At 42.7% G+C, this 18,871-nt stretch overlaps 1 protein-coding gene and 1 long non-coding RNA gene across 6 annotated transcripts in view; both read left to right on the top strand.

The window, feature by feature from the left end:
* The window catches only part of LOC147441338 (protein TIC 20-v, chloroplastic-like), a 31,401-nt gene extending 26,792 nt beyond the window's left edge, over positions 1-4,609 (top strand). Inside the window, exon 2 of one of the 4 annotated variants that reach the window (XM_086483007.1) lies at positions 4,330-4,609. The gene's annotated coding sequence lies outside the window, so the exon portion shown is untranslated. Of the gene's footprint in view, positions 1-4,103; positions 4,285-4,319 lie in introns of those variants that run through there. The other 3 variants (XM_086483005.1, XM_086483008.1, XM_086483006.1) reach the window with 3 other exon arrangements.
* LOC147441337 (uncharacterized) lies at positions 4,332-15,863 on the top strand. 2 transcript variants are annotated; one of them, XR_015184313.1, is made up of 4 exons: positions 4,332-4,454; positions 14,921-15,110; positions 15,305-15,334; positions 15,530-15,863. It is a non-coding gene; the product is annotated as an uncharacterized LOC147441337 (long non-coding RNA). The 2 variants fall into 2 exon arrangements; XR_015184312.1 differs by having other exon boundaries at positions 15,305-15,863.
* Positions 15,864-18,871: the final 3,008 nt, after the last annotated feature.

The following is an 18,871-nucleotide window of genomic DNA, read 5'->3' as shown; positions in this document are numbered from 1 at the left end:
TAATGCCTTTATGCCACTTGGGACCCCATCGGACGGGATCCCCTTAAGTTGGTAGGACTTCCTTCTTCTGTTGCTTGTTCTTCTTAGGGTTTCTAGAATTAGGGTTTGCAGGTTTTAGGGTTAGGGTTTCAACAGTTAGGGTTTCTGGCAAAAATTAGGGTTAGGGTTTCTGCTCTCATCTGTAAGTTGGCTCCATTCTTTAGGCTTTGACACGTCAGCAGTTTGTTACAGAAAGCTCTCTCTTTCCCTAAGAACTAAAAGGAACCTTGAGCAATAAAGATCACTAATCTTGAGAAAATACAACATTCATTCCGCTGCACCTTACAGGAGACTTTGGTCAAGTCGATGATGGAGATGATGCTCCAACAAGAGGCACAACGCGCCACCACCATGGATCGAGACCGTTGTTGGAGGCGGGAGGAAAAAAAGTATTGAAGACTTTGATGATCTGTGAAATTTGCTCCGAGAAGGTGATGCTTCTAAACTGAGAGAGCATGAATAACTACCATGAGTTCTTTCTCATAGATGGGAGCATGAAGCTCCGCATCACGAAGTCGTTTACTTTCCATAAGCTATTGCGTGGCCTTCTTGATTAACAACTCAGCCAATGCAATCGCCTGAAGCATCACATTGTACTTCAAATGGTTTTTGTAGATCAAGTACAGGATTGGTCCATGGGTGAGAAGGTACTTAAGCTTTTCAAAAGCTTCCTTCTGTTTAGTCTCCCGAACAAAGGATTTCTTTTTCTTTGTGAGATCATGGAGAGGTGCAGCGATGTGCAAAATGGCAAATAAATTGTGTGTAGTAGGAACAAAAACTTCGGATATCATGAACCGAAATAGGCTGTGGCCATTCTGAATAGCTTGAACCTTTGCGGAGTCCATGCGTGCTTGATTATGAGAGGGAGAGGTCCGTATTGTTAAGTGCTCACTTAGGGGATACCCAAGTGAGTAGAGTGAAAATCGCTTTTGGAACTTGTCAAAGTGCTAAAAATTTGCGTGGACAACGAGTACTGCGCTTATTTGAGTGCGACTATTCCCCAGAGGGACGCACACAAGTAGCTCCTATGCTTGCTTTTCACCTTCATGGTGGGCTTTGTGGTCTCTGCATGGCCTACAAGAGAATGAGAGCAGGAAAACACAGAAGAGAGAGAGCGAGGGCTGAACCGAAAGCTGAGAGAGAGCTCTATGTGTGTGAGTGTAAATTGTTGGGAGAGGCTGAATTGGTAGCACTACCCCTCTAAATGGCCAAGCAAGTGAGTTCCCTGCGAGATGGGCTGCATGTGGGAGATAAAAAGGCTCACGCTACCTGTCAGTTTTTTAACGTTATTAAATTTGATTGTGTTCAGATTGGATTGGCCACTCATTATTGAAGATTTTAAACCTAAAAAATGAGCGTTGAAACAGGGGTTTCTGACCAATCTGGAGCATTATTAATGGCGTTGTTTCCATGCCTCTCCCCACTCAGTCAGTCTGCTCGCGTTGGGACGTATTTACATTGTCGAGCCCGCCACTTTCTTGGGTGGCCACAAAAAAATATTAAATCTTTACTTTTCTAAGCAAATTGGAGACACCATCTTATTCATGGGCTTGTTTTGATGTGTTTTGCATTGCGTCCGGCTACTATTCTGCTTATCATACTATTTGGATATCAATAAATTTCTAGAGTGGTAGGTTGTCTCTAGAGGTCATGTTTTTTACTATTGGGGAGGCATCACTTTGGAGACTGCGGATTTGGCAAGGCAAGCCCCTTTGTTCAGCTGGACTAGGATCCTAGCGAGTGGCAGTGGCCTTTGTTGAGCAATGAAGGAGCCCCTCTATCCTTTTTTGAGTAGTGTGTCTGTCTTGGGAGGAGGCTTCTTTTGTGGACCCAACACCCACCTCATGTCCACACCAGTCAGAGGTATGGCAGGTTTAGTGCATCCTCGAGTTTTTTTAACCACAGTTTTGGTCCCTCTGGATCAGCCGCAAGATATGTTTTTTCATGTGGATGATAGCACATGCAGGATTGCCTTCTGGCACTTGGTCAGCAGTCACTTGTCATGACCTGACTTGTCAGAGGAGTCCTTGCGGCACTGCTTTTGGATTTGTCCATATGCGCAGCCAGTGTGGATGGCAGTTTGTTGTTTGTTGATTAGATTGGGCATTCACGATGGGTTCGTGATGTGGGGGGTACTTGCATGCCTTTTGCAATTTCCAGGGTCACAAACCTTTGTTCAGGGCTTGCCAGTAGATTCGGTCTTCATGCTTACTCCCTTCGAATATAGTCTGAGCACTCCACAGAGGATCCCAGATGCAAGTCACCGGCTGGATTTCTTTCAGCAAGACATCATTGTTTTTTCCACGCTGTGCCCACATTCTTGGCTTACGGCCCTCCTCTACGTCCACCATTTTGACAGCCATTTTGATTGAGCTCCAAAGTGATGCCTCCCCAATAGTAAAAACATGATCTGTGGATTTGGCAAGGCAAGCCCCTTGTTCAGCTGGACTAGGATCCTAGTGAGTGGCAGTGACCTTTGTGGAGCGCCCTCTATCCTTTTCGAGTACAATGTCTGTCTTGGGAGGAGGCTTCTTATGTGGACCCAACACCCACCTCATGTCCACACCAGTCAGAGGTATGGCAGGTCCTTCGAGCTTTCTAGCGACAGTTTTGGTCATGCAGCCGTAGGATATGTTTTTTTATGTGGATGATAGCACATGCGGGATTGCCTGTTGGCACTTGGTCAGCAGTCTCTGGTCATGATTTGACTTGTCAGAGATGTACTTCAGAGCCGGAGTCCTTGCGGCACTGCTTCTGGATTTGTCCATATGCGCAGCCATCCAATGTGGATGGCAGTTTGTTGTTTGTTGATTAGAGTGGGCATGCACGATGGGTTCGTGATGTGGGGGGGCAGTTGCATGCCTTCTGCAATTTCCAGGGTCAGAAACCTTTCTCCAGGGCTTGCCGGTAGATCCGGTCTTCATGCTTACTCCTTTCGGATATAGACTGGGCACTATACAGAGGATCCCAGAGGCAAGTCACCAGCTGGATTTCTTTCAGTGCGACTTTGTTTTCATCACGATATGCAGCATCATGCTATGGATCATGCGGAAGGCTCGTTGTGCTCACATTCTGGGCCCACAGCCCTCCCCTTTGTCCACCGTTTTGACAGCCATTTGGACTGAGCTGCTGCATACTCTTCGCAGCAAGTGGGATTCTTCAGCCGGCTCCTCCAGGCAGCGGAGCAGTGTCAATGTGTCTTTCTTCACACATCGGCGAGGTCATCAGTTCTTTTCTGTCGTGATCATCACCACATCATGTGGCATTATGCACCCCCACAGTGGTTCATTCTACACTCATCGTACAAACCACCTTGATGTGTGCATAGCCTACACATTGTAGCCCCAAGAGAGAGAGAGAGAGAGAGAGAGAGAGAGAGAGAGAGAGAGAGAGAGAGAGAGAGAGAGAGACTCTGATAGGGTCCCAACCAACCCTCACGAGGCCCCCCGCCACCCCGTTTTTGGAGTGGTATTTGCTTTCCATTGCATAACAGCATATACAACAGAGGATAACTCAATGCAAGATTCGACTCATTGGGAGATTACCTCCATGACAACTCTTCAAGAAGAAGCACCTTGGGAAAGATCTGATGATGCCGATACATTCAACTTGATGTGGCTATGGCCTCTTAATCGCATATCTGAGGCTGAATTGCCCACCCGATGTGAGAGGGATCTAGGACTGATTGCTGGCTACAAAATTGCAGAGAGATTGACAAACCGTTGCCCCACAATCAATTCCATGGAATCATGGATGGTGCAAGTGAAGCTGCATCAGATAATGCGGTAGTTAGGGTTGAGAACCAAAGGACCTTTCTGTGAGCTATAGGGCCTGCAAAATGTGGCATAATCTGCGGCGGATAACTCGGGGTTGCTTGGTAGTTTTTTGCTTGCCTCTCCCATGTCGTCCACACAGTGCAAGTATGATCTCCTTTGTTTAGTTCTATATTTTCTGCCCGAGTTTCAAGTATTCGATTGAATCATCTGATTGGCAGTAGTTACACATTATTTCTTTATTGATTAAGGGTCAAGTTTAAAGCTGACTGTGTGAGTGTTGGGCCTCAGGTTGAGCACTCCTGGTGGTATTTATTATGATCAAAGAAAGTGTACAAATGTGTCTGGCAACGCATCGTTCTGTTTTACAATTGAGGCCTAGCCTCGGTTATTACTTCACATGTTTTGTCATTTGCTACATGCAAGCTTGTCACATACATTTCTCTTAAAGAAGAGTGATTGTCCTTGAACACATTTGTGTACATTATCATGACACCAATTTTTAAGTTTTTAGTAGGAATGGTTAGCATGCCGCTGGCAACACACAAATTTCAAATAGACCCAAACAAGCTCGGTCAAGATTGAAGAAGTTCGAACAACTACGACGACTATCTGAAGAGGAACAAAAAAATCAAAAATCAGGTAATGAGGAAGGATTTTCATTGAGTCTGGCTTGAAGCGTGATAGACTTTCCACGGTGCTGTATCACAATATGCCTTGTGTAACAAACTTGGATACCCCAAGTCTAAATTCTATCGTGACACAACAGAAATTCACTTTATAAATAGTTCACAAAAGACTACACAACTTGGCATAGTTCCGTGCGAAGAGGTATTGGCCCAAAGATTGGCGCCGCTTCCGGTTTTTCTTTTCATATTAATATGCGTGCAAAGTACAAGAGTCCGCGGGTGCTCTCTCGGTCTCTGTGTCCAGATGCCTAGAGAAGTGAGCCCTTGAGGCCTATTCACTCTACCAAGGGATGCCCAAAAGTAGAGCCCCAAAAGCTTCTAAAATTAAATGCAGGAGTTCCCAAAAGCTTCTAATCGAAACTTGTCAATGCTTTTTGCAGAAAATTCATATTGTCCGTACAGTCCGCAAAACGTGGAGGTCCGTATAGTCAACAAGATTCGTGAAAGTTCGTATGTCTTGCCACGTCAACAAGTTAGCATGATTTTTGATGTCTGTACAGTTGGGTAGTGTGCTATGTTTATTTGCTAGGTATCCTTGGGTCCTCTCGTCACTTGGTCCATTAGTTGGGACAACTTTGTAGTGCTCCCACGTCACCAGTTTGTGACATACCCTCCTCTTGAAAGAATTGTAATCACCCTTGTTTACGTCTGCAAACATATAGAGGTCATAAATTGTTTGAATAGACACTGGTTGTTAGCACCGACGCACTAGACACGACACATCTAGCACTTGTACAAAATGACAGTCACATCACATTACAAATCACATACAAATTCATTATAAATCGTAGACCATGACCAATAGGCAACATATTTGGTAATTGCACTTAGATCCATTCTTGTCCTCGTGAATGCCCGATTAACTAATCCTTATTGCAATCAAGTCTATAGAGATTCATGAGACCGAAATGCTGTAGTCATTTTGTCTTTCAACTCATGCACTCAAACAAGTCAAGTACAAATATATCATTTTTATTTTCGGGATTTTCATTTATAAAGTTATACAACAGAATACTACTCAGTCCTTTAGTATCCTTGAAACCCAAAGGGGATATCAATGATTCTATTCAAAATCAGGATACTCCGTTGACAAAGGAGCGGAGTCGTTTCCCTCTTGTGCAAACCTGTTGCACTAGATTCACCCTCGTTGAATCGGGGTTCTATCGGAGTAGACTATCCTAAACCGAATGCTTCAAGGTAAAGTTCCAAAATATGAGGAGTATCTGCTAGGTCCTCCTCCATCTACTTTACATCCATTGCAAGATAGTTCTTGAACTTAACCAAGAACCACCTAATCACTTTACCTTTTATCTTTCTGTCCTTTGTACCAAAATCTGTTCTGGAATGAGTATCTCCTCTTTCCTACACTTCGGGTGGCTCATCTGGCTCCTCGTCATCGGCCACATCGCCTTGAAAGGCTTCAATAGACTCACATGAAAAGCATTGTGAATCTTCCAAGTATCGAGCAACTTTAGTCTAAAGTAAACATCATTTATCTTTTCTTTTATCTGGAAAGATCCATAATATCTCATGCTAAGCTTTGGAAAAAGCTGCTCCTTTCTCTTTTTCTTTTTTAGGCGTGCCTTCTCAAAACGTAAGAGCATCCAATCGTCTTCCTTTAATTTCAAGTCGCGACGGTGTCGATCTGCTTCCTTCTTGTGTCGTTCTTGAGATTTCGTTAAAGCCTCCCGGATCTTGGTAAAAGTAGTGTCCAAGTCCTTTGTGCACTGGTCGGCTTCAAAAATCTCATCTTTTCGTGCTAAGGAGGGTGGAACCTTCGGAGCACCTTCAATGATCTCAAATGGCGCCTTCCCCGTCAAAGAGTGGATCGTGTTATTGTAGGCAAATTCCAACAAGGGTAAATTATTTTCCCATTGAGTCTTTTGATAAGAAATGTAAGACTTCATTAAATCCATAACAACTGAATTTGCAATCTCAGATTACCCATTTGTCTGCGAGTGGAATGATGATGAGAACTGCAACCGCGTGCCAATGTTCTCCCAAATAGCCCTCCAAAACAAACTTGTGAATTGGGGATCTCTGTCGGAGACTATTGTCTCATGCATGCCATGTAGTCTGAAAATCTGTGCAATGAACAATCTCGCTAAATAATCCGGCTTGATTGTTTTCTTCACCGGAATGAAGTGAGCTTGCTTGCCGAATGTGTCGATGACAGCCCAAATGCCATCATCTCCACTCTGAGTCTTCGGGAGATCGAAAATGAAATCCATAGCCATACTTATCCAGGGGTGGGTGGGAATGGGTAAAGGCAGTAAGAATCCCTATGCCTTATGCCTGTCAAACTTGACTTTCTGACATCTTAAACAACTGCGTACAAAGTTGTCCACATCCTTCTTGAGTCTCGGCCAAAAGAAGTAACGCTCCACACCTTTCAAGGTGTTGTCGATGTTGCGGTGACCCGTAAAAGGTGGACATTGTCACTTATTTAGAACCTTTTTTCTTGGTGGCTCTATGACGCACAACATCGTTTTCTTCATCAAGTAGCCATCTCGTATGGAATATCCCGCTACTACCTCCCCATTCTGTATTCGAGTGAATACATTCGAAAAGTCCGGACCTGTGGCGTACTGATCGACCATGGCCTCGAAGCTTCTATGATGAATCGTGGAAATAGGCAAGACGAGGGGCTTCTGAGACAAAGCATCTACCACTAAGTTTTTCTGTCCCACTGCATCTATTTTTCCGAAAGTTGCTTCTATGACAGGAAGTAGCGTGAACTTTGATGATCAGTGAAGACCATAAAATTGGCTCCGAGTAGGTAATGTCGACACTGAGTAAGAGCATGGATCACTTCCAAAAGCTCTTTCTCATAAATCTTTGATGTCAATTCTGACCTTGAAAACAATCGGCTTTCATAGCAATGACATGCACTTCTTGCATTAAGACCGCTCCTAGACATGACCACAAGCATCACAATATACTTCAAAAGACTTTTGCTCCGAGTAGGTAATGTTGCCACTGAGTAAGAGCATGGATCATTGTCAAAAGCTCTTTTTCATAAATCTTTGATGTCAATTCTGACCCTGAAAACAATCGGCTTTCGTAGCAATGACATGGCCTTCTTGCATTAAGACTGCTCCCAGACATGACCACAAGCATCACAATATACCTCAAAAGACTTTTGCAAATCCGACAAAGTCAATACTGGTCCAATAATCAATTTCTCTTTTAGTGTTTGAAAGGTAGTCACCTCTGTGGGTCTCCACGAGAAAGGGACTCCTTTTTGTGTCAGAATGTGCAAAGGGTAAGCTACCTGTGCAAACTTTCGAATGAACCGCTGGTAGTAAGAACACAAACCCAAGAAGCTTCTATCTTCATAAACATTCTTCAAATCGGGCCAATCAAGTATAGTCTCAATCTTGGCCGGGTCCATGTATACTCCTGATGCTGAGACGACGTGTCCCAAAAAGTGTATCCCCGACAAGAAAAATTCACTCTTTGGCATTGATAACTAACTCGTGATCTTGTAATGCTTGAAAGACCTGTAGCAAATGGTGTCTATGTGTTGCTTCATCCTTGGAGAAGACCATAATGTCATCAAAGAAAGTGCCGACAAATGATCTATACTCTCGAAAAATTCTATCCATCATTTGGTTGAAAGTCGCTGGAGCATTGGTAAGGCCAAAAGGCGTCACCAAAAATTCTTACAAACCAAAGCTCGTCTGAAAGACTGTCTTGTAGACATCTCTCCGAGCGATTCGAATCTGATGATAATTTGCTTTTCAAATCAATCCTGCTTAAACAAGACGATCTCTGAAGTCTGTCAAGAATATCATCGATCCTTGGAATCAAAAATCTGTTCTTGATGATGATTTTATTGAGAGCTCTGCAATCAATGCATATTTTCCAAGATTTGTCTTTCTTTAAAACCAACAACATCGGAGAGTAGTAGGGTGAAGCACTCGGTTGGATAAGACCCTTTTCCAGAAGGTGGTTCATAATCTCTTCATTCTCGGCTCGGCTAACACGGTAAGGTGGTCGGTTCGGTGGTGTGCTTCGAGGAACCAGATCAATGGTGTGATCCTCAGGACGAGATGGGGGCAACCCGCCTTGTAGGCCCTCAGAGAAGCAATCGACATGAGTGTGGAAAAAATCTTGGCGTTCTCTATCAAGTTTAGACGTGTTCGTTTTGTGTTCATCATTTAACTCTTTTAAGAAGATCGAGTAAACAAAAAGATTGGATTTCATTAATTTGGAAATGGTCGAAGCCAATGCAATAGAGACGGACTCGCCTTCAGTTTTACATCAAGCGTAACTTTTTGGCCCTTTCTATTTGTCAAAGTTGCTTTCTTTGCCCGATAATCGTTCCAAGCGGTTCGTATATCCTGTTCGTACTCCCGAGTCAGCCAAGAAGAAATAAAGAGCCTTTTGAATTTCAACCACTTGACTGGAGCTTCCTTCCTCAGAAGAAGGGTGGACTACCATGTTCGAGCATTTCCTTTAAGAAAAGATGCCGCCCTCCTAATCTTGGAGTGCTTTGAGTAATGCCCTCTAGAGAAGGCTATGTCAAACTGCTGGATGAAGGCCAAAGCCCTCGGAGCATCTCGGAACCGAGAAAAGGATTCAAATTTAATCAAATTTCCACCTTCTTTGAATTCTTTTGCTTTCTTGCTTTTGTCTTCGAGGAAGTCATATTGGTTGGCTCTGTAAAAAATCTTCTTCTTTGCATAAAACATATGTTCCTCGAAATCCGAATTGTCAGAGGATGACTCCTTTGTAGAACTGTCAAAAGCTGGGAGAAATCTGGGTTTCTTTGCCTTTTTCTTGCCCTTTCTGAAGCTTTGCTTTTTGCTTCGCTTTTGCCATTCCTGTCTTCCTCGCTCGAGTCAAATGAGCTAGAAGAAGTGTCATAAGAAGAGAAAGAAGAAGATCTGCGTAGTGCTTCAAAGCGTACACGCTTCTTCTGCTTTCTTATCGATGCAAAAAAAGATTGGACGGCCCAAATAACCAGGGTAGTTAGACCCCTGCTTGCGCTTTTTCACTTGCTTTTTGGATTGATTTTTCGCATCCAAAAGCCGATTGATTTGAGTTTGAACCACCTCTTGTAGTTCTTGTCCTGTAAAAATCCTCGGAGAAGGGGGTTTCTTGATTGCAGGTTTGATGGGTAGTTTGGTGGCTTTCTGCCACTGAGTGTGCACTTCAATGATGCATTGTTGAGACAAAAATTTTGCAAATTGAGGGTCCTTTGCAAATTTCATCATCTGCTTCGTGCACTCGTCAACTACTGTCGACGTTCCATCTCTTGAAGTTCGTATTGAGTAGGCCGAGGTGGTCCGTACTCTTCCTCTGTTAATTTGGTTGAATCTTGTTCGTGATCTCTTCTCGCATTAGCAGATGCAGAAGAAGTCGAATGATTTTTGTTGGAATCCATAAGTTGCGAAAAGGATCGAATTTTTCGGTAGAAAAGAAATCGGCCGTGCTCTGATACTACTGTAACAAACTTGGACACCCCAAGTCTAAATTCTACCGTGACACAATAGAGATTCACGTTAAAAAAAAACGACATGGCCCGGTGTAGTTCCGTGCCAAGTGGTGTTGGCCCCAAAGACTGGCGCCCCTTTCGGTATTTCTTTTTATATTAATCTGTGTGCAAAGTACAAGAGCCCGCGTGTGCTTACTCTCAATCTCTACGTCCAGATGCCCAGAGAAGTGAGCCCCTGAGGCTTATTTACTCTTACAAGGGATGCCCAAAAGCAGAGCCCCAAAAGCTTCTAAAATTAAAAGCAAGAGTTCCCAAAAGCTTCTAACCAAAATCTATCAGCACGTTTTGCGGAAAATCCGTACTGTCCGTACAGTCAGCGCAAAACGCCGAGGTCCGTACAGTCAACGTGATTCACGGAAGTTCGTATGCCTTGCCATGTCAGCGTGATTTCTGACATCCGTACAACTGGGCAACGTGCCGTGTGTATTTGCTAGGTGTCCTCTGGGTCCCCTAGTCACTTGGCTATTAGTTGGGACAACTTTGTAGGGCTGTCACTTCACCAGTTTGTGACACCTTGGTTGTATTGCAATGATATCATCAATCTGACAATGCCACTGCATTCTTAATAGAGCATCACAACTCACATGCTTCATGACGTGAAATGGGTATTGTCCATAATAGCCTTGAATGAGAAAGTGTGGTAACTTTCACAAAGTGAGAACCTTGCTTATTCCACTAAAAAGGACTTGTTTTAAGTGCCCAAGAGTGGTCGGATCAAGTCAATCAAGTTTGTAACCTCAAAATATGATGACGTCGTACCAATACGGATGCCTAGATTTATATTGCAAAACGTGAAGTGTGCGAACGGGTTGTAACGAGACGGTACCATGTGCCAACCAAAAAAAAGGTTTAGAATAGCCTTCTAGCATTTGAAAACAACTAAACAGAAAGAGAGAGAATCCATGTGAGAGACACATAGAGTGGTGGAGTTCCACTCTCAAATTGCAGTGGCCCACCCCCTTTCAGTATTTCTCTATATTGCTTTAACAAGGTACAAGCTCTTGGACTCTCCTATGCTTCCCCGCAAGGTGGAATGGTCAAAGAGAGTACCCTTTGACCAAAATCTAGTGCCCATAGGGTTGTAGTGGAAAAATGGGAATATGTACTATGCCACATCATCATCTCGGCGAATCGTAGGATGGACTGCCACGTAAGTATCCTTCATGCAATTTGTGTGTGTGTGTTTTTTTACTTAGAGTTTAGGCCGCTTGGCTAAATACTTTTAAGTTGGGTATAGTTAGTATTTTAAAGCCCTAACCCCCTTTTAAAGCCCTAACCCCCTTAAGTCTTTAGGCCCCTTGGCTAGGCTCTGTAAATATAGGGGTCTTCTTTTGCTTCTAAGTTTTAGGGCCCCTCAACCAATTTCACTAAGTTGGTCAGATCTTAAGGGTTTGCCACGTCAGCAGCTTGTGAAATACCCCCCTCTTGGAAGAAAAGTAGTTATCCGTGATTAGACTTGCAAAAACTCAAATCAAGTAGTTCAAAATTCGCGGGTCATTCTGATGGTCAATCCATTTTCTCATTCTGTATCGAACTCTCAATATTCTGGCATAGCAATGTTAGCTATCGCACTGATCTGTAAATGAGTGTCGATGCACTAAAATCACATACCATGGTAGTTTCACCCAATATGGAGCATATATGGTTGGCACATGATGATGTATCATATATGATTACAGATGCAATCATAGCGCATAAAACCGTAAACTACCGAATGAATACTTGGGCCATGAGATTCACATGCTGTAGCTTGCATTGTTGAGAGGGTACATGTGTACGCAACACATAAATACTCCTCCAATAAATTACAAACACTCTTTTTCAAACAAAGGTCAACACTATCTAAAGATAGAGCAACTTTAAATCATTTTAGGTGGATCTCAATTAGTCGAACTCGAAAGAGGATTGGATTTCCATTCTACATGAAGTACGATCTTGTCACACGTGAAAATGTCTATGTGTAACATGTGGACATGCTTCATTGACTTCCAGAGCATTTTCTTTACATATCTCTAGATAGGAGTGCGTAGAATCCTAGGAGGATTCATATTGGCAATTTTTGTGAGCCCACTTGTAGGTATTGCATGTTTGGACTAGTCTATTAGATTATGTTTTCTAGTTTTGGAACCCTCTTGCATAAATGGTTTGTGCACACATTTTGACAGATGTTAATACACTTCGATGGGCATCTGTGATAACGTGGATGTAGATCTAGGCTAGAGAAATGTGTCGGTCTTGCTCTTTCGTCAAATGGTTTCAGGTGTGCACACATTTTCCTGACTTGTCACCAATAAAGTCAATATTAAGGAGCACCCAGTCTACAGTTTTTCATCAATTTTCCTGGCACAAGTTGCAGATCTATCCAACTTTTTTATAGGTGTTTTGACTTAGTTTCCCGTCGGAAAGGCCATGCATCTGCGAATGCTAGTTCTCCACTGTAGCCTAGACAGTTTGGCAGCCCATCAACCCTCTTCAGGACCATTCCCTCACTGCATCGAGTGCTCTCATCATTGTCCATCATCTGCTCCATCATCAGTTGCGTTTTTAGCCCTACTAAGCGCGCCAAATCCGATGTGTTTTTGCAGCTATATCTGAATTTTTGCAGCCAACCATCAACCCTTCATTCCTCTCCCATTGGGAGGGAAATTCAAGTGGCACTTTTCTCCCTTCGAGTCAGTAGAGTCTGCTTTTGAGGTATTGCATGTGTGTATATTCTATATACACAATCAAAAGCAAATACCACATCGATAACGGTGTGGGGGGCCCTTGATAGGGTTAGTCGAGACCCCATCAAGGGGTGTTCTCTCTCTCTCTCTCTACACATCTCTATCTCTCTCTCATTATCTACCTAAAAGGAACCATCATGCATGCTAAGTAGCATATATTCAAGCAAGCAAAGAAGTAAAGATTTGTGAAATTGTAAAGTTTAGAACATTTCAATTCCGTTGCACCTGACATTGGTATCAGAGCTTTGAAAATTTTGCACTAATCTGCTAATCCCAAAAAAAGTTTATTTCTGTCTTGTGTTTGAGTTGTGTTTTGAAGTGTTTCGGGACAATCCTCTCACTCTTGGGACAACAAGCTTGCCATTCCGTGTAGGACAATAGTCTGCAACCTTCTTTGAGCACAAGGACGAAAATCCTTGCATGGTCAAGACTCGTAGCGGTAGGGAGACCTGTCACAATCTAGAAGGCGAGCGAGTTTCTTCTTTGGATCCTCCAAAAAATCCTCCCCATACTCCACCAAATCCTCCACCTACTCCTCTACCCTTGCCACCCAATCCCATGCATTCCATAAATTGATGATGATGGAGATGATGATGTGGCAAGATGAGGCATGTCAATGAGAGCTTGTGGAAGCAAAAAAGTGAGAGGAATGTCAATTGGTAGCCAAAGCCTAAGCTTGTAGATGGGAGTGTGAGGTAGACACAAAGGCTAGACGGCCGGCGAGGGCAACCATGTGCATGATCTCATCACCTCTCTTGCTGTTCAAACTGATTCCTCCTCATCAAAGCCAAACTATGAGAAGCTTGCCAAGATCATCCCGGAGGCGACCAATGCTACAAGAACCATCAAAGAAGCAATTCTTGAGAAGAATACATTCAATAAGTATAATGGAAAGATGGATGCAATTGTCGTGTTAGAAAGTCTGATAATAGCAAAGTTCTCTTGCCCTCCATGCATCTCATGGGTGATGCTATCATGTGGAAGGATAAGTGGATGGAGGAGGACACCCGCACAGACCATGCCAAGTCTCTCCTCATTCCCCTCTCGAGCTTAGTTGAGAGGAGTTCAAGGAGAATCTAAAGACTTGCTTCTTGCCTCCATGGTACCTGAAGCGATCGAAGGAGGATTTTCGGGCTTTGTCTCAACAATGTAAACCTGTGATATCGTATGCTAACTGTCAATAAGATGATAGTCAAGAACAAGTTCCCTATGTCTCGCATCGAGTACATTTTGAAGCATTTCAATGGGGCTATCATGTTTTTTAAGATTGACTTGAAGAGTGGTTACCACCAAGTAAGGATTGCAAAGCGAGACATCTACAAGATTGTCTTTAGAATCGAGTGAGGGCATTACGGGTTCATTCATTAAGAGAAATATGGACTTTGCACGGGCCTTGTAAGGAATCCTAACTTTTAGGAATTAAAGCTAATGTTATGTAGGGTTTAGGAGACAAGGGCATTCAAGAAGCTAGTTTTAAGTAGGCTTTTCTAGCCTTTTCTTTAAACACATGTAAGATGTGGACCTAAGAGGTCACTTTCTCTCTCTATCCTTTTGAAAGTGAAGGGACTAAAGGGGTGTGGTCACATCAGTAAAAACGTGGGTCACTAAGAGCCAAAATTTGGCTTTTTTTAAAACAATTATTTTTACTTATTATTGACTTAAAACTCCCCTCAACATATATACATATCAAAAAATCATTTTTTGACCTTTTTTTAAACCTACAAGCACTGAAAGTCCACCTTTCAAAAAAAAAAATCCTCCCAAAAAGAAAACAACCTTTTGTTCTCTTGTCCTCCTCCCTCTCCTCTCCCTCCCTACCCCCTTCTCTCCTCCTCCTCCCCTCTCTCTCCCTCTCTCTCTCCCCCCCTACCCCCTTCTCTTCTCCCATGTTCCTTCCTCTCCCTCCCTCCCTCCTCCCTCTTTTCATCCTTTGCTTCCTCACGCAACAAGTGCCATGGTGCTCACGGACATCACAAATTGTATGCCTCCACCACCATGTACTACGCACAATAGAAGAATACATATTTGCTTGTTCTCGACGTTTGCACTGAAGGCCACACATGAGGGTGAGTAGAGTTCATCCCAGGAACGTCGTACCATTGGTGAGACGAATGTTGATGGCTCTTCAATATCTTGGGAGGGGAGAAGTAGGCTTGTTAGGTTATTGCAACTGGTTGTGTATGGGTGCAGGTGCTTCTTTGCATTCGTGGATGCACAAATGTCAAGCTCTTCAGCTCAAAATAGTGGCATTACAAGAACGTATTGCCTCTTCGAAGAGGGAGGTTGAAACTCTCCAACAACAATTGGAGGAAAAGGATGTATGCATTATGAAGCTCGTCAATACCATCACATATTTGAAAGAAACACCCCTTTGTGCAAGGTAACAATATACTTTCTACTTTTGGTTGTGTTTTTCTTATCATAGACTTTGAAGTATAAGGTGTTGCCTCCACTTGTTTTGTAGTGCTTGACACAAAGGTTGCTTTTGTGCACAAATAGTGAAAGGCGGCATGTTAGAGAGGTCAAGTGTCACCACTTTTTCTCTAAAACAACCTTCTTTGTTATATCTTGCAGGTAGGTGCTTCAAATCCATGCTTGTTAGAGGTGGGTAATCTCATCCTAATGTATAGTTTATGATTGTTTATTCCCAGTTGGATGGAAATACTTGCAAACTTGTACATCATATGCTTAACAAGTTTCCTTATTATATAGCTTGCAAATGTTGAATTCATATATGTTTTTGTTTGAAGAACATGTCTCTAACACGTCATGATACAAGGTGACCTCTTACTATGCTAGTTGAGTGGCGTTGTTTGCAAGAATGGCTCAAGGAACTGGCATAACATGAAGCTTTTATGGTGGCACAAAGCTCTTCTCAATCAATGTGGCTCCCACTATACCAAAAATCATTATGCTAACATGGAGAGATCCCTAGTAGGACAATACAACAGCTTTTCATCAGCAACACACCCTTTCGTAAATTGAGGGCACCCCCACCAAAGATATTTTTATGTGATAGGTCACCCCATGAGCATACCATGTCATGGAATGGACGTAAGAACTATGACCGCACTGCCCCTTGGAAGTTGTTCATGAATGTATGTTTATCAAAGTTAATGAGAAGAAATTTGGACTTTTTTGTTTGTTGATGTGTAAGAGCACTCTAGGTCTACCATGTTTTAGATTATTTGATAAGTTAAATAAGATTTGTAGTCATTTAAAGTGTAAATTTGTTTTTGTTTGGTAAGATTGTACATGAGAAGACATGATAAAGTACAAGAGATCTCGACGGAATAAATCTCGATGAGATTCCTACCATGCACTTGTGACACCATACCTCTCCTTGGACCCTTAGATTTCTATCGTTGTGGAAGGGAGGTCTATTTTCAAGTTTTTAGCAATAACCTTTTTTTGAAGGAAATTTTGGTTGTTTTAAAGTTTGTTCAACAGTCTAGGAGTTCATTCTGATTGTTTTCTTTCAGTTTTAAATTTTGATCGAGGGCACTCCTTGGAAGCCACTTTTGAAGGTGTTAAGACGAAATTTTGGGAAAGTCTTTTATGTAGGAAATACAGTCTTTAACACAATGAAAAACATTGGTTCTTTGAGTATCTTTAGATTCCATGGTTTTAATGCTCGTTGGAGCCCGTAGATTAAGGAAAAAGTAAGAAATGTCTGTTTTACATCATTTTTAAACAAATTGCCAACTTGCACGTTGATTTTTGGAGAATCTGAGCAAGATATGATTTTTTCTTATCACACGATGGTCGAAGAGTGCGACGAGATGAACAAATTCAGACAGATTCAGAGCCAATTGGAAGCTAGAAGATGTTGAAAACAACCTAAAAGTTCAACGCTTGAAAAAAAAAAACCTAAACCTTGTATCATGCTCATACACAATAATCTTGTAAATTTTTTCCATGTAAAGGCCCCCGGGGCCCTCAGCAAGAGTGGCCACAAGGGCGCGAGAAATACCCATCTAAAAGTCCTGGATGGGCATTTCGCGTGCCTTTGTGGCCACTCTTGCTGAGCGCCCTAGGAGCCTTTACATGGAAAAAATTTACAAAATTATTGTATATGAGCATGAGATAAAGATGTAATGTTAGATGTCCAGAGAGCAAGAGCTCCCCTATCCCCCCCCCATTTTGTTATGTGTTCAAAGGCCTCACAAATCCCCCTAGAAATCAACCAAACAAAGAGCCATTTTTTACTTCCTTGTATCCACCCCCTGTTCTTGGGAATGTCTTGGTAAAGGGATGGAAAAACAACTAAAATATGCCCTTATTTGTCATTTTAAAGCCCTAGGGACCCTCAACAAGAGGGGCTACAAGGACGCACAAAATGGCCAAATAGGGTCTCTGTTTGGCCATTTCACCCTTGTGCCTCCCTCTTGTTGAGGTTCCCTAGGGCTTTAAAATGACAAATAGGGGCTTTTTTGAATGCATGGCCATGAGATAGAGGTGTAGTGTTTGATGTACTTAGAGCAACCCTCCCCCCCCCCCCCCCCTTGTGCTCTATGTTCAAAGGTCCGGAGCGTTCACTATGTAAAATTTTCCTATATCATGTGCATTAACCAAAATGGATTAAAAGCACCCCTTATAGGCCTTATCTACACATGTTTTTGTAACTTTACAAGAATATAAAATCCCTTTTGTTAAACACATGTGCTATGTTACATATACTTTAGTGAACTCCCCAGGCTAAAGGCCTCACAAATCCTCTTTAGCCTCACAAATCCTGTGCAGTAAACATTCATCATCACTAGAAATAGGTCAAACAAGGAGCCAATTTTTACTTCTTTGTGTCCACATCATGTTCTTGGGAATGATTTGGTTAAGACATTTCTTTGGTATTTGAAACCACATCTGACCCCTATTGTTATAGTATCCAACCAAAGGTTTCTTGATTAACAATTTACATAGGCTTAAGTAGTAGATATCTTTTATGTTAACAATGCATGTATCTATAATTTATGTTTACACTTTCTCTATGCAAATGAGCTACATAGTAAACATAAAATCCGTAATTTAGCAGTTAAGTTCACAAGGTGATAGTAGATCCCCGACAGACAAGGCAGGTACAGACAGGTGGCCAAAATTGGGATCAATGGATACACATGTAACCTTGAGCTGTGGAGCATGCCGATCTTTTCAGATTGCCATTTGGAGCTCAGATGTGCAAGTTACGGGCTTGTGGAATATTTGCCAGGGATCGGGTATGTGCTCACCGGGCCATGTTGGTAAGCGCGTTGACATGGATTTCCTTGAGCTCGCCAAGATTCTGGAAAATTGCATGGGAGGTGGGGAGTTAGCCCAAATTGATGGTTCAATGATTGGAGTCATGGCCACCTAGTGCAAGTGGGTGGTTTTCGACAACTTTTGGGCTCGTTGTTCAAGGTCACAAAGAAGCCGAGATGCGGCGAGAGCATAGTGAGCTTCCTTGGAAATTTACAAAATCATCGGACTCGGGCGTGGATAATGTGGGAAATGCTTTCTTAAGAATCCTTTAGTTGTAAATGTAAAAGAAAGAAAGTGGATGGAGTAGGGAAATAAAGTTCATTGAGGATAAAAAAAGAGGAACTCTTTTCATTCAAGAGGTAGTGGCGCTGGTGCCATTGCTAAGTGGGATGTTTTTAGAAAGTGAGGAAAAAGGGAAGGAAGAAAAAAGTAAGGATGAACCGTTTTCGACGGGGGGGTTTTTCTTTTGGATCGAAAGGGAATTGGGAGAAGAAGGAGATCTTTGTGCGCTCAACGATCGAGGCCGTCATGCGTTGTTTGCGAAGAGGCTCAAAAGGGCGAGAGCTCTATAGAAAAGGAAGCTAGCAAGGGCTACCAAGAGGAGGAGCTGTTATGCAAGCAAAGCCAGTAGTCAATTTTTCTGTCGAGGTGTGTGCCGACGGATTCCAGTGGCGAGGGATGTGTATACCTCTTAGTATAGATTTGTGATGGCCATGGTGCGACCCAAAGCAAGACATATGAATTTTGTACATGGTGTGTAAAGAAGCTGTCATTGTCAATTTTTTGGCATCGTCTCTCCCCCCTTTCCCCCTTTCTTCTTTGCTTGTCTCCAAGGTGTGTGGTGCTGGTGTGTGTGAGCGTGTGCATCCCCCCGGGCCCCTAGTGTGTGTATGTGTGAAAGAGAGA

This window comes from Adiantum capillus-veneris, chromosome 15, assembly GCF_014529385.1.
Source record: "Adiantum capillus-veneris isolate H3 chromosome 15, ASM1452938v2, whole genome shotgun sequence".
Lineage (NCBI taxonomy): Eukaryota > Viridiplantae > Streptophyta > Polypodiopsida > Polypodiales > Pteridaceae > Adiantum > Adiantum capillus-veneris.
This window is presented reverse-complemented; position numbering and strand designations above follow the sequence as displayed.